A 17497-nucleotide genomic window follows, 5' to 3' on the forward strand; every position below is an offset into this window, starting at 1 on the left:
CCAATTAGCACAATAGTTTGAATTCATAAATCTTTTTCGTTTTCCTCCCTTCCAATTATCTGTGAATCGTTCCAAATAAGTTCAATCATCGTAGGTATCAAATGATTCTCTGTAAATTTCGTCTTCCTTTTTGCTTTAAAGTAATAGCTGTATCGGAACTCAATACTTCCTCCTTATTGAATGTCAATAAACCTGTAACAAACCTGTAACAAGCTTGTAACAAACAGGCATAAACATTATAGAAACAAATTTTTTGCACTGTAAAAATTGTATAAAAATGGTTTACTGTGCTTTTAAAAAGGTGTCAATTTTTCTTCTTTGACGCCCTATAGTGAATCAGATGTGAATTTCTGCTCACTCCCTCTAAGAAGCGATGCGAAATGATCATTAATCTTTCTCATAGAGGCAATCATCAATCATACAACTGAACTCATCATCCAGAGGAGTTGAATGGAGAGTGATAATTTACTAATCATGACCGGGAGTAATCCTATTATATTAAGCGAGCAATTTCTGTATATATTCGGTTATTTATATTTTTCTTATATGGTTATTTGTCTGGTTGTCTATATGGTTACTTATGTCCAACGGATCTCGAAAACGGCTCTAACGATTTTCACAAAATTTGGAACATAGTAGATTTATGATATAAAAATTCGATTGCACTAGGTCTCATCCCTGGGAAAACTCGCTGAACGACATTAAAAGGATAATCCATCCTTGGAAAAACAGCTGAGACTTTCGTCGTCTGTGGATAGTGAAAAAGTGAGTGAACGAGTGCGTCTATGGAAATCAAAATATCTCATCCCCGAAATTCATAAGCTGGTGTATAGCCAGCTGTAAAATAAAACAGGACCTAAAAGATACAGAAACCTTAAGGGTTTGAAAGGTGAAATTATTCATAATTGATCAAAAATAATAATCATATTTAGAAGAAAAACATATTTTCGCGATGTTTCCAAATTCATCAAGCTGAGTGGCTCTTAATCAATAAGATGTTCATGGGAAATAATTCATGGGAAATATTATCTAGAAATTTTAATCAACTTGATCAAAATATCTTATTTGTTGACATGACATGGTATATAATTAAAATTAAAGTATATCAGAATTTCCAAAGTTAATCATTATTTTACAGCTTTACATAAGTGATTAGTGAATGTTATTTTGTTATTCAATTTGGTTTGTAGACAATCTAAATTAAAATTTTTCTGTTTTCAAATGTTTGGACTGAAAATTGGACCTGGAATCAAGTGTATGGAACATAACCTACTTTTGGTCTATTTATAGTGTATAAATCAAAATTCGGGGAAGAAACAGTTTTGGGCTGTGCCTGTTAGTCCTTCCCCAATCATTTTGAAGAATTGTGTTTTGTTTATCAATAAATAAATAACGAGCGAAGCTCGGTGCCCCGATATTAATATATTAATAGTGTACTCAAAATGCTAGCCTAGATATCTTATGTAACGATGGTTTGTCTCTGATTGATTTCCAATTCATAAAGGTTCTTCATGTTTGTATATAGACGATTGGTAAGTGTGATACAAAGGTATGAGAAAAAATTCATGGAATAACATTTTTAAAGAAATGTAAGTGATCCTGGGAATGCTTTTTGCTCTCTGGATATTTATTTTTATTTTTTACTTACTAGTATACACAATAATTGTGTTGTCTGTTTGTTTATAAAATTGTTCTTAAGTTATGATAAACTCCATTTATCAAAGTTAGGTCTAATTTGATATTTCAAATTGAACAGATACAAATTTTAAAATATTAAAGACGTATGAAAAGTGACTGTAAAGAAGTTTTTCATTTTCAAAGTTTCATGGATGGATCCTGTGACTGATACTGAAATTCCTAGAAGAATGTGTGAAAAAGGATGTTGCTGAATATCATAGAAGCGAGAAAGTTGCAGTAGCCTACTTGGAAAAATATGATAAACCCACACCGTTATGATCTCCTACAGTGCATACGGCAAGGGAAGGAGAGAGGTCTTCAGGAGGAGAATCCCATTGCTGAAATATTTGAGAGCCTGCTTCTCCATGAATACTGAAGAATTGTTCCTTGCAGCTGTGGATAAAAGTGAAGCTTACCACCATGGTAGCCAACGTCTGGAAGCGGGCAGACACTTGAAGAAGACACTAACATATAATTGAAATAATCCTCTAATTAATTTCTCCCATGAATTATTTATACATTGATACAATCATACAATATTATCATGAAGGATTGAAAAAAAGCTCGTTAGTTTAGAGTGACAGATCATCATGTAAATAACAGGATTGGAAAATATGAAGGTGAGCCTATCGAAGCTGAGAAAAAAGTTGATAACAAATTCAAATTTTCTGTATACTGGAAGATTGAACCAATGTGAAAGTACCAAAACACGTGGTGTCCGAGAGCTGGACGAATTTATTGAGGGTGACCTTGGACCTTTCCAATATAGTAGTGAAAATAATATTGCTTTCTCTTTCATTCCTCAATATCACAATAAGTAAATCGCAGGCAACATCATTCACGTACAGACATAGTGAGAAGAATAGAACAACTTTTACTAGTGGCAGTGATAATAATGAATGGATGTAGACACAGTAAAAGTGTCACTCGCAACAGCAATGAATCTAAAGTGATTATTTTTTATGATGCAGAGAGTGATGGATCTAGGACTAGATCACAGCCTTCTTGATCTTTCGTCCTGTTGATGAATGTGACAAAAAAGGGAAACCGGTCAAGTTCAAGTAGCACACACAGCACAACTATATTTTCAATCCTCCAATTAAAAGATGACTTCTCAAATGATTCTGTCTCGTGGTAATTATCATCAGCGTGATATATTTGTATTTGATGGCTGAGAAGAGTCACGGAAGATCCATATTATTCGGTAGAAAGTGGATGGCGGCAGAGCAGCGTTAATCATGGAGACAGGTGGCACAGGTTGACTACTGCTACACTCACTGACAACCTGATGACAGCTTTTTTCATCCAGTAAGTATGATGCGACGATTCAGTGCAAATTTAGACCCTGGTGTTTGTTCTTAATTCGCTTCTGTATCCGATTTTTCAGATTGAGAGAGTGATAATATTTCACCCATATACGACTTTCATTTTCCATCTTAATTTTTTCAAATCTCACTTCTAATACGGTTGAATGTCTTTCATGCTTCTTATCCTCATTCCTTTCCTTGTACATTTTCCTTTTCTTGTCATCTCTATCTAAAGTTTCATTTATTTGGACTGGATTAGGCACAGAGGTACAATGATTTGAAATGACAATCACATAAATTATAATAATTTTTAAAATTGAAGCTTTAAATTTGTTCCTGTGAAACATTTCATGCGGAATCAATCGAATTCCAGAATGTAGAATGTTTCAGATAAAGTATTTTCAACTTCTCATGGAATGTTAACAGAAGTGTACGATAATTTGTCGGAAATTATATTCTTAAAATGTATGAAACCAGGGCTACTTATTTTTATTTATAAAATAGAATTAAAGAACCGTTTTTTGTAAATAATGAAATAATATTTTAAGGATACGTAGTTTTTTTTATAATTAATTTGACTGCTGTGGGATATAAGTATCCAACTTCTATTGAGAATTTATAAGTCATTGATTAATGAATAAATTATAGTTATTTTCATGATATCTGCCTCTGATGGATCATGAATGAAATTTTTAATGAAAACTGGGAGAAATAAACATTAATTGACCTGAATTGAGAGAATCGACCTGAATGTGAATTGAAGCTGTCTCCTAGTGATTTCAACACAATCAGTGAAGTTATGTAGAAAATTTGGTCACTGTGTTGAGGAAATTGTACCACCTCATCTGAGAGGAAAGGATTAACTCCCAGCTATGAATTTCTCCGAAAATTCTGGTATTATTAGCGATTCAAATATACCTGTTTCGCGAAAATGTGGACAAGCTTATCATTAAATCTCTAAAGCTCTCAAGCAATATGAGGAAAACATTCAGATTTGAAAAACGATATTCTAATGGGCATAAATTGACGAGTCGTGAATTGGGCAAGATTGAGAAAAAACTGTACTGCGTGATCAATTTCAATCGCAATATTGTTCGCAGTCATTAGAATGGCATGTCTGAGAGCTTGGATGAAGAGTATCATCTGTGAGATGAGGATGACTTGACTCGCCGCTGCAGCTATCATCACTCATGTGTTGGTTGTCCATCGGCAAAGAACTGTCAGATAGTAGGTCATTTCGATTCCCTTAACCTTTGCCTCTTTCCCAGCGGTTTTCACTTGTTTATTTATCTGCGTTATTCTCTTCAGTAACGAATAAGGATAATTCCATTGAGTGGGTCATTGACCCGGGTGGTCAAAGCTCGTTAAGATTCTCCGCCTGGACCGCGACCGGTATGCTCATGTTCAGCAAAGGAAGTATAGTTCCCCTCGCACTGTAATCCAAAACGGAATTCACTCTACTCTCGCTGATATGGTGTAACCCACATACAGAGAGAGTGAAAGTTCCTACAATGGACACAATTTTTTCCTCCAGCATCACTTCGGAGTCCCTTCACTTATGTACTGGACTCGTTCTGCCGGAATGATGAAAGTGTAAAAGTTTTTCGTGAGGTAGATAAATATCGGGGATGGAACATCAAATGATCATCTTCTGTAAAAGACGAAATTCTTAATGCTGTTTTTGAATATAGTCTGATATCCTAGTCATCATTGGAAGAATATTAGTATTGTCATGGATGAGATCGTAGATTTCAATGAACTGTTTCATGCATCGGAGTCATCAAATTATCATTCTCCGTTCATAACAGATTGTGCAACACTTATCATTAATATAATCTTCACCACCAATTAACTATTAGAAAAATTACGTTATTGGTCATCGTTATCATGTACGGTAAGTCATCATAGATGAATGAATTTGATGATGAGCCGAGTGATCTGGCTGGCTGGGGCAGGACTGGTGTCTGAGTTTCTGATATCTCATCAATTTCAGAGCCTCTGTCATGACGTACCAACTGTTTCTAGGCAGCTGGGACCGATGACTAAAAGTTTCCATCCAACACACAACCGTTACATTGGAGAAAATATATTATCCAATGACAGGGAAAATTCCTTTTCATTTACCATCATAGACTGCTGTCTATCAATTAACATTGGATAATAAAGATGATGTTAATGCACCGTCAAATAATTGAACAATATTGCATTTTTCATCTGTTCATCTATTCTATTCACGGAATAACATGCTAGAAGTATCAAATAATATGTTTCACACACGGATGTAGAATATAATATATTATATCAGAATATAATATAATATAATTGATCACTCACTTCATATGAATAATAACTTTTTTGAAAAGAAACATAAGATAAGACAATAAGTGGAGAAATTCACCAATTGTATTCTCTTTCAACCAAGAAAATCTTCTCCTTTGTCAATCTAGTAGTAGAATGAGTCAATCTCGTGGGATAATCAAACTCTCAACATGGATGAATATTGGGCAATAAATTCACCCTTAACGAAAAAGCCATAATATGGATACACATATCTTTGTAAATAATTATTTTTCCTTCTCACGGTCATTATTGCCTAGGTATAGTCTGCATAAGATAATCAATGACTTTTTGTCAGTCAAACTGTGAAATATTGTAATAAGTTTACCGATTGATTTACACCAAACAATATCCTGTTGAAATTTACGATTGATTATAATCGTATGGACTTTCCTTTCCTCGAAGTTCCAGAGTATATGAATTTACTGGCTACTACATTGAATTACCAAATTCCACATTTTCGTTCAAGCGTTTTTTGCTTCTCATATGAAGAAAGTGTCTTATTTCGACTTTCATTTTATGAATTAGCTGTCGGAAAAGCTAAACAACCACTCTTAGTGGAAAAAACTGTCAATCATTGCACGGTAAGATCAAGAAAGAGTTCGGCGAACGGAAACAATTTCTGAAATCGTTTGGAAGAGAGAAAAATGCGACACATGTCGATAGTGTTTGTGAAGGGTATGTGAGGAGGGAAAGTGAGTGAGTGAGCGGCACCGAAGAGGAAATGGACAACAAGACGAATCAAATAATAAAGGAGGAAGTGTGTCAGATAAACCTGTCTGAATCTCAGGTGCGGCGGAAGCTTTTGCCACCTGGACTCGGAGAAAAATACTCTCCACTTGTCTTCACTCACCTTTTCTTGCTGCTTGTCTCTTGTAGCTCTTTTTGTTGGCCGCCGTGGCACGCTCGACTGAAGAATCGCAGCTTGCAGCCAGTGAGTGACATTGGCCTTGTTTATTCACCGACATTGGGTAATAATAACAAACGGAAGCTTACCGCTAACTGAGCTTCCTGTTACAGCGTGAGGATGCAGAAAACCAACCGCAATTTCACGCGTGCTTCATCTGACTAATTCAATTAGATCATAACGATTATGAGTGATTCATTATGTAAACAGCACAAGAATATAGTCAGTTTGTGATCAATTACAGTAATCATCAATCACAAGCGATAAAATCTGTTTTCTTGAAACATAAACCAGGTTTATTTTGTTTTCAAAACACTCTGGAAAGGCTTACGTTATTCACATTCACATAGGATTGATAATGAATTTTTCTTGGTTGCATGCTGGTTTTTATAAGATTTCGAAATCTGTTTTTGATCAAGCCAAAAAACTGTGTTCCTATCTTGAAATGTGAGAATTTGAATCATACTATAATAGGCCTATTTTTTGTGTAGTTGAGAAGTTGATATTGTGGTAATTATTCATATTGAATGGAAAAGACTATGAAATTATCAAAAACCACAGATTTATTGATACTTAGAAAGACCGGTTTCGGTTATTACACCATTGTCAATCTCTGATAAACAATTGACAATCTCTGTTTATCAGAGATTGACAATGGTGTTATAACCGAAACCGGTCTTTCTAAGTATCAATAAATCTGTGGTTTTTGACAATTTCTTAGTCTTTTTATTCAATAATAGGCCTACTTTATACATTATATGCATCCACAAGAATTAGTCTATTAATGAAAAACTGTATATCCTGAATCCACACTGTCTTGATATTAGCTGGAGAGAGGGTAATTTAAATTTAGAAGGGTAATTCACTGGTTAGATGATGGACGTCGTTAAAACTAATTATCGAACTCATTCCAAGTTTCTCTATTATACTATTTGATAATATGCTTTTCGGATTTCATGTCAATTTCGTGACAGGCTGTAGTCACATAGTTGACTACAGACTGTCCAAGAAACAAGAATAGCACATGATGCTGTGTAAACATTTGAAACTCACGTTATGAGTATCAAGACAAGCTATTTTGTGTCATATTGAATCATGTTCTCTTATCAGTAGCTCCTGTTGGTTGAATAACACTGTTTTACTATGACAATTACAAGTCAGTTATTTTTTCAAATATTACCTCAAATGTCTCAGTTGTACTATACAATTTAAATGGAATTATACATCAATGTGAGTAACTATGCATTGATAAACCCATTGTTCTGCTACATTGACATCATTTAAAACCTTCATCAACTAGAATAAGAATTTATACAAATTACTCTTGATCGACGATCTTACTGTAAGCTAATAATCCTAAATTGTTCATTAGAACAATTGTTCTAGAAGATTGTTCTCAAGACTTCTAGAAATAACCTCATCTATAAACAGTGAAATGAGTTTCAAGTTAAGAAAATATATAAATATTCTTGATTTTCAAAACAAGGTTATTTTTCACTCAATTTTTTAACCCTTGACTCCTCGTCACAGTGCTCCAAGTGTTTTAGAAATAACTTCACTATGAACAGTGAAATGAGTTTCAAATTAAGAAGAGATAAAATAAGTATCCTTGATTTAAAAAAGAAAGTTTTTTCACTCAATCTATTTTGAAATAATATCAATGTTTCCTTAACCATGTTCTTTTTTAAAGTGGGGAAGGATGAAAACATTAACGATGAATGAAATCGATAAGAATAAATTGAGTACTTTCTATTGTTGTTTGTCTGGCCAGTCTCGCTTCTCGCTTCTGCCCAAAGAATATAGAGAATAACCTTCTATAGTTATAGTATCAAGAAATCTCTATAGGTATAGAATATTATATAGGAAGGAGAGTAGCCTATAGAAGGTTACCATATACACTATCTGCTTCTGGCTGAATCGGAAAAGTTCTCGTGTAGTCACGAGCTTAAGGTCATACTTTCCCCTAACAGCACGCGCCGCAGTTCTGCTTCACTCTCCTTGCAATTGCAAACAATGCCACCATCGATGCTGCAAAATGCAACAATCTTGCTCCAACATGTTGCTTGTAATGCAACAATCGGACGGAGATACTCAACTAATGAAGGCATGTCAGCTGTGAAGTTAAGTTGTACCATGCCAATCAAGGTTGATGGATTAACAAGAGTGCAATTATTTTCACTTGTAATGGTCTTATTGATTGCGATTTATCAAAGTAACAGCTTAATATGTTCAACAAAATAATTAGAGGTGAAGGACAGTAGTGGGATGAGGATCACATCTAGTGACTTGTCTATTTCTTTCCCTCTTCTTTTTTATTATTATTATTCTTCTTTAATTTGTTACAACAATGTTCTTCCTTCTTCATCATATGTATCTTATTATTTTTCAATTGTAATGAGGTTATACTTTTTTGTTTTAGTTTTATATTTTTCAGTTATTTTTAACTTAGTTTACTTTTCATTTCTTCTTTTGTACATTTATAATAATATTTTTAATCCATTATCATTTTGTAATTTTGCAATGTTGTTATGTTATAAATGCAATAGGTTTTTCAAGACCTAGCATGTGATAAATAAATCAATCAATCAATTGATCTTCACTTCTACATCTTCGATCCTCCTTCTTCTTATTATTAACAGTTCAACAATCATATTATATAGGATTATTCTCAGATTTGTAAGATGTTTCACATTAAATCATTTACCGTCATACTGTCTCTGTTCCTAATTCCAACAAGATCAATGGAAATATTAGTATTGGTTATTCATCCATAATATTGTACAAATATTATATCCTACTCGTGTCGAAAATGATTGAATGAAATTATATTATCGTGTTTTTATGGATTTACTAACAATTGAATAGTGATAATACTGGAAGTCATGATCCATCGAATTTCAATATGCAGTACAAAGGTCTTTCTCATGCATCCATTGGGTCAGATGTGACAGAGTCTACCAATAATTGCTTTTAATGTAATGAGAAATATTAAATCATATAAATCAATTTGTATGGAAAGAAGTACATAGAGCATTGATTATTCGGACTAATTGATTCATAACAGTGCATGGATAACTTAAATCCAAATAATCGATTAACTCAATTCCACCCTAGCACTAAAGTGTGGACGTAATTATTGAAATTTTGCATTTAGGTCTACAGTATTTAGTAGTAAATGATGTATATGATATGAATTGTAAAAATACTTATTTTTAATTTACATTCTAGTTGAAATACACACCATTTGATTCAATAAGATACAGTAACTCAAATTCTATTTTTTCAAATCTTATAATTTTATTCAATTAACCAGGAGACGTTCGGATAACCAAGCTGTCATCCGAACAACCGATGTCTGGATTGATGCTCTACCGATGTAATGAACATGTTAATCTCACGCACCAATTGAGAGGAGCATACCATAGTCCTGGCATGTTCGGTAACTTCAAACTAGCCCAAGCGATACATAGCTGAAATGCTACTTTAATAACAGAACAGTGGATATCAGACAAAATACATTATAATATAATTCAAATAAATGTTGCGAGCTATTTCAACCGTGAGCGGGACTCAAGCGGGGATGTTTTACAGAGACAAGTAGTGCTTTTAAACGATAGTAGTCTCATACAGACAATGTTTCGTAGAAACAAGTAGTTCTATGAATGACAGTCCCACAGGAAGAAGTTCTCACAGAGACAAGTAGTTTCATAGGGACAATGTTTCGTAGAAACTAGTAATTCTATAGATGGCAGTCTCACAGAAGCAAGTTTTCACTCAGACAAGTACAGTCTCATAGACACAAGCGTGTTTTGTGGCGTGTTGCCTACATCTGAACATGAAGCAGATGTGCTCTAATCTTGTGCGTGGTAATTGGGTGGATGATAATGAGAGATGATTGGATCTAAATCTTTAAGTGGGTTTCGAACCACTAGGAAGTGGTTTTGAAACTCATAAATGGTTATTAGAGGAGTTTGGCTCCTTAAATTTAAAGCTTTTACTGTGAATTTCTTGAAATTTTATTGGTGCCGTTCCGGTCTTTTATACTGAGTGAGAAGGCCTCCAATACGATAGAAAGGGCAACAAAAACTAATATAATTGGCCAGCTGGCTAACTGTGGGCAGTAGATAATTTTGTAATCCACACCAATCTCAAATTCACAACTGATAAAATAATAAGAACGCATCATATTACGGTACTTTTATTGTTTTACATCATCTTGGAAGGGAGCAGGTGAACTTCTGTAACCCATGCGATATTCACTGCAATTTAAATCGAATTATTTATTTATGTCCCTATTTACAAGTGTGAAGCATCAACGAATTCAAACCATATTTAAACCAGATTGTTCACTTCAAGCAAAGTACAGAGTAGGCTATAGTATTTGAAGTTGTCGTTGGAGGTAATAGAAGAACAAATTAGCCCAAAGAGTCACACATTAGCCCAAAACTTTGAAGCTGGCAATCCACACTCGAGAGTGATTGTAACTGTAACTATCATAAGACATTAAAGAGGAGAATCTGATCGTCCTAAGGCTAGGATCACTTAAAAATAGGCCAGTCCAGACAGAGGCGGTCAAGGATCGATAATTTGAGATGGGACCGCTGTGAATCATGATCGATAACGATCGGCACAGAAAGCAAGCCAATAACAGCGAAGAGCAAAACACTGGTCACTCCGTCCGAATCGAAACGAAAGCAGAATGATCCCAGGATAAGGAAGCGGGTGATAGTGACCATCCTCCAGCAATCAGCAAACACTAGTGAAAAGTGAAAGAAATCCAACGGGAGAGGAAGATTCAATTTGCTCTTCCGTCAGGCGTGGAGCTCTTGTCCAACTGCTAATTAGATTTGAACCTTGTTCTTGATCTAGTACAAATTGGATGGGAAACGTTGAGTTTTTAGTAGTTTTGGTCAATTGATTGAATAATTTATTGAATTTTGTCAATCACGTCAACGATAGATTCTTATCTATAATTTCAAATGTATGTATTAGGATAATGTATATATATTAGAATAATCTCTAAATCACTCTACAAGTGGTCACTTTCCAGACTAGGGTCTTTAGGCTGTACACTCCATCAAACTTCAATCTTCAATCTCCTCTCATGACTCTTCTCCGATTTATAGCCTACTTTATGTTACATGAGCCGAACATATGCTTCTTCTGCAATGTGTTTTCATAATCCTAATAGAGGTCACGAATTGTCATAAAATTAAGATCAGGTACCGTTATCATGAAGTTGAGGGATTAAGAAGTATTAAGTATCTTGAATGATTTTTATCATGAATTCCTCTCCAGAAGAGTATTAACAAATTCATTTGATCATATGTCACTAATTTAGCATCCTTATGATAGTGAATTCGATAAATAGTTCAAGGTTTTTGATAAAAGCAATAAATGAATGCCCTTTTTGAGAAAAAATCAGATTCTTCCAAAATTACATCATTAAACCAGGCCATTAGAATCATTCGTTTATGATTATTTTTCAAATTCCAGTATGTGATATCTGATTGAGTCAGAAGTTACGACTTTTTTAGTAAATCATCTTTTATTTGATCATAAAAATAATCGACCATTTCCTTATCAATCATCAAATATTTTTAAACATCCACAGTATGCTCCTTCATACAAACAACATAAAGTTTTTCATAACTGCTATAAAACTTCTACAGAAGCATATATTTTTCCAGTAATATTTTATTGACTCTTCACTGACCTTACCCTTCACTATTGTCATTTGACTTTTTTGTAGGATATGTATAGAGGTCAGCAAAGTTCATTGTGCTAGTAGGAACCTTTTTGTGAGAGCCGCATTTTTTAAATTTTGTTGTTATCAAATTTGTGTCGCCAAATGTCACGTCAAACGGTTGGACCGGAGCCTGGCCGAAAGATCACTGGAACAATACTGTTCAGTGACAGGGAGAAAAGTTGAAAGGTTGAAGGATGCGCAGTGTCGGGGTGAAATGTGCGCTTGTGCGCATGCGTCGACGACTCAGTTGCTTGAGGAATCTTTTAGAAATGTGCGTTCTGAATTTTTTGCAGCTGACCTCTGAGCTACATCGGGTCTACCGGCCAGACGACCGACCACTTTCCCAGGCATGCAAGCCCGGTTCTTCAACTGTCTCCCATACCAAATTTCTTTTCAATTCCATTAATTTTCCTTCCCTCAACCTTACTTTCAATTTCCTTCATCTCATTCATTATTTTTCTTCTCTTCTCATTAGTTTTTTTGTTTTTTTACACCCTTTGGAATGTGGCTTGATCTTAGAATCCTCTAAGAATCCTATATTAAATGTCGTATTTCAAATTTGACATTACCATATTTAACAATATGACCCTGCATCGTTTCCACAATGATATTGTTGAGACTTTCCCGCATCGTTTGTTTCCTTCTCGTTCCTTATTTTCCTGCAACCTCGATTTCTTCACCTGAACTTATCTCCTCACGAGATAAAGACTTTTCCTTTTTTCAGATGCTTTCCTTGTATTTTGCCCTTTACGTTTCTTCCGTTGCATTATTTTTTCGCAACATCCTAATCTCATTACTGATTAAGAGAAAAAATCGTAAGTTGAATCTTCAGTGTTATTTAGTCGTAAATTGTGGATATTTCTGCATGTTTTTTTTACCATTATATTCCTACATTCTTACACGTCCATTCATTCCCCTTTGCTTCCCTTTCTAAAATCTTTCTCAAAGATATTTCACGATTTCCGTACATTTGAGCTCTAGAAAATTATGTATCAAGCAGCATCCTCATAAAAATTTCAAACATGTTGGTTGGAGATATTATTCCTATGTGTAGAAAATTTGAATGTATTCATTCTTGATTTCGCAGATACAATATTAAAGCTTAGTGGAAAGTAATGAAGTGCATAAAGAAAGCTCGTAACACCGATTTTTCTCCAGAAATTGCAGAAAGCTTGTCTATTCGACTAAACACTAAACTACGCCATCTATGATTTTGAATAATGTTCTCACTTGTGAAATACAGTTACAGCTTTTTAGTGGGCTATTAAACGCCATTAATAAATGAAACTGACAGGATAATATTAGAGGAGTAAATTTGAATGGTTTCTGAGTTTTTAATTCTGAATGCCGAGGAATTAGCTCGGAGCAGTTTTTTCGGAGATGGGATGCGGTGATCATTAAATTTTACGAGACGGTATTATAGCTTTCACCAAAGTTGGTGTGGTGCGACTCAGATCGACACACGGTGTAATAGCATAGATTTAGTCGCAAATTCATGGAATGAGTGCATTCATTTTCGCGTTGGCGGAGTCAGTTCAGGTAGCAGTATAGATTTTCCAAAAACGACAGCAGCTCATATTAATGTAATTGCGGTCTCCACCTATTAAAAATTGAGATAATTTCTATATAAACTTAAATGTCTCATTTCTCCACAGCCAGAACCCATGTTTGAATATACTATAAATAAATATTTCTATAATGTTTCTCTCCTCACATCCCCAAGACCAAATATGTAAGCTAGAGCTGTCCTACACTAAAATATGTAACTGTGGGAAACAAAATGATAATAGAATGCGAGAAAAGAGAAACTAAAATTTTATTTAAATCGATAACATTGTTTGAAAAATGGTTAAATTAATATATTATAAGGTAGTATTAATATTGAGCTTTTTCAGATTGCATTATTTCATTGTGCATTAGTACTTTTTCCAACATTGATTATACTCATCCATTATAGCTTTCTTACTTAATGGGAGTGAAGCCGGACTCTCCATCAAAGTTGTTTTTGTCAAATGACATCTCCAGGAGTCACTAAGAGCAATGGTAACCGTTCAGATGTAAAACAATCACTAAATTGCTTCAATAAAGGGCTATGTTGATTCCGCTTGATTATTTCATTATATCCTCTTCATACGGGATTGATTATTGTCCGATCACTATCATTCTATTCAATCACTGACTAGTTGCCTCAGAGCTCGATGAGAATATATTTCAAATGCTCCTCATGTAATGAATCAGATAACGAGGTAGAGTTAGAACTCAAATCGAGCAACGAATCTTGATGAGGCCAATCATCTAAGTAAAAGGTTGAGTACTATTGACAGATTTTGACTATTGAAAACTCTTTAGCCATAGGTTAGATTACTTAGAATGCATAAGCAAAGAAAGTACAGATAAGTTGGGTTGCAGGTGCATTTGCTTTAGTTACTGTTGATCTCGTAAACTGGAAGAGTGAAATCAGTAAGCCAAGCCCTGTTCACACTCATCAGTAAAGACCTCGCTCGTCACTCTCAACGTAAGCTCCACTCTGCGTGGGTAGGATGGTAGGAGGGACGTCTAGCATATTTCTTGTCTAATTGCTGAGCCCAAAGCTCAAAAAGAGATTTGCTTGGAGCTCAAGTTCGACAGATACTTTAAGAAAGGAGGATAATAATAAATTCGGCTTCATATTTTTATCCGAGATGAGTATGAAATTCACTCACTACAAGCTGATAAGCCACAAGCGTATTTGTTTTTTCTTATGAGCATCTTTATACCACAGAATATAAAATAGATAACAATTACTTTTTCCAAGAATTTCACTCTCAACTTGTGGTTGATGTACTATCTGGTAATGTGGGTCGACCCAATGAGAACCAGGAGGCTTCTTCAACTCACCTGTGAATATTTACTATTCATTTCTGAATTTTTCAGCCGATTACAAATCTTGAGATCGTTCCGAAGATACAGGAGAACGTCAATCTCGGAACCAGTGTTATCAATGTGTTTAGTTATCAATGACATTCAAAAAATGAATTTTATCATCACCTTCGTATTTTCTGTGAGTAATGATTGAAAACTTTTAATTTCCGTAATGTGGGCTTGTTCTATATTGTATCACAGCAGTGCACAAAGAGATGTCAATAATTCTTTTTGCAACCGTTTATTTCTATGTGAAGTCTAAGAAAAGTATTCCACATTGATAGATATGTGAAAAAGGTTGGAAATGGCTCGTGTGAAACCTGCAGTGTTTCAAGAGAGTAGAAGAGGGAATCGCGAAAACCATATACGATTGCTTATGGCAAAGGTTAGAAAATGACTTGTAGACTTTTCAAGAGTAATATGAGAGGAATTGAGTGTGAAGGTATGCGATCGGGTGAAAGTGTAGGTGCCGGTGAAGTGCAGTGAGCAGAGAGCAAAGAGCAGTGTTCCAGTGCGGCACAGCTCATTAGTTGAACTTTCGTTTGACGGGCAATGTCGGTGGCTGCTGCAGGATGTAGGGTGAGAACTGCGATAGTCATGTGTATCATCGAGCCACGAACAAGAATCCGATCAGCGGTAGCGGCGGTGCGGCTGAAGGCCAAAGGAGCAGCAGAAGAGTAGCTGAACGAAGGAGAAGTCTTGCTTCTTGGATAAGGTCAGCGCATAACGAGCTAACTACGACCCCCCTCCCCGCCCATCCCTTCAACAGCCGCCTCTCGAAGACACACATCAAGTGAAAACCAACTGGAATGGATCTGTCCATCGCTAAGCTGTCCGCGAAATTATCCAGGATATAGCTTGCTTGCATTTCTTGTGGTAATCAAAAGTAGTCACATTTGCTTGTTATTATTTATCAGTGGAAGCTCAACTCGATCGGTCTTGCAATGTTGATGATTTCCTGTTGAGTGCTATCGCAGTTCTCACTGGTTTTGAAGAGCGGTTTGAGATTCAGTCATGAGAATGACTTTTGATTTGGTTCTTGATGTCAATTGGAATTGAAGGGTTTAATTGAAAGGGAAAAGATTAAATACAGAGTAAGTATCACATTTTCATTTATTGCACAAAATTTATTCAAAATACTGTAATATCGTTAAAAAATAATCCAAATTCTATAACCAGGTGAAAGCAAAACTTAACAATGTATCAGCAAACTGATTTTATAGAAAAACATCTTTGGGGAGTTTTGTGACTCCCTATTGAAAGAATGGCTCAGAAAAACATATTTTATCCAAGTTGAAGAAATAAGAGAATTGAAGAAGAGAAAAGTCTGAAGATGAAAAAGATGGAAGTGTGGCATAGTTATTGAATATTTATAAATCAATAGTTATGATTTATCAATATTCACAATATTTTTACTGTAAGTAAAGAAGAATAAGAGAATTGAAAAAGTCTTACATCAAAACATTTACGAAAAGCATTATATGGTAAACAGAGCTTGGGGGGAAAATACAGATTATTTTAAAATTGGTTTCGACAGATTGATCAATGTTCAATGAGTATAGCTGTCTATACAATCCTAAAATTTGTAGGAATGACTATAAAACATTAAATTATTGTGTTTCTGTAGTATCTGAGCCACGGAGTAATGGACGACGTTGTTACTCTTTTCTGTGCCTGAGCTCTCATGATAATGGACAAGATAATAATAAAGTCGATTAGAAAAGTTATAATAGAGAGAGGAATGAAATGACAGAGAAATCAAAATCATGGATAAGAATTGAAACAAGCATAAAAAACAATGTTAAAATGATAAAGGAAAGAGAATGAAGCTAAGCCTGACATATTGCGGGTACAATGAATTAAATAAGATAAGTTATTAGTGTTTAGTGATAGCATATTGATATGACATAAACTCTGAAAAGAAGCAGAGGAAAATGCACGGATAGAATCAATAATTAATTATACAGAAGAGTATGCAACGAAGGACCTGACAATAGACTTGCGAATAAAATGATTTCATTTATTCCTTAATTATTAAGGAGAGAGAATCGAAAGCATCCACCAGCATGAAGTATGGTTCTACAATGATTAAAATACACTTTGTTGTATGGGAAATGGGAAGATTTATTAATTGATAGCATACTCAACTGCCATGGCTTACTCTATCTATAGTGTAGGCTATACAACTGCTCATTCTCAAAACAGTACTTGATCAGCTGCATTGATTGAATGCTATTTTTCCATTTTCCAATCTTTGTAACCTGCAAAAATTTCAACTAGAACAATAACTTGCTTATAATTATATAGATAGCATTCTTCCAACAGCATGATGGGAAGGGTTACTTCTAGGCCTAATAATCAATTTATTAGCTTCGGTTCACAATCCTCTTATGAAAAACTGATAGATAAGAATCTATCATAAATCTGCACTTTTTCAAGTGACCTGAATTAAGCGCAAGTTCGAATTGTGATCACGAAGAACTGTCACGCTGCTTGTTAAATGGCTGGAAAAAGTGAAATTACAAGATAATAACAGGAATCAAAGCAGCCTTTCGTTGCAATCATTCTCAAACATACAAAAAACTGAAAAAAAAATTGATCAACAGAGAGCGCTTGCTA

Source organism: Nilaparvata lugens, chromosome 1, assembly GCF_014356525.2.
Source record: "Nilaparvata lugens isolate BPH chromosome 1, ASM1435652v1, whole genome shotgun sequence".
Lineage (NCBI taxonomy): Eukaryota > Metazoa > Arthropoda > Insecta > Hemiptera > Delphacidae > Nilaparvata > Nilaparvata lugens.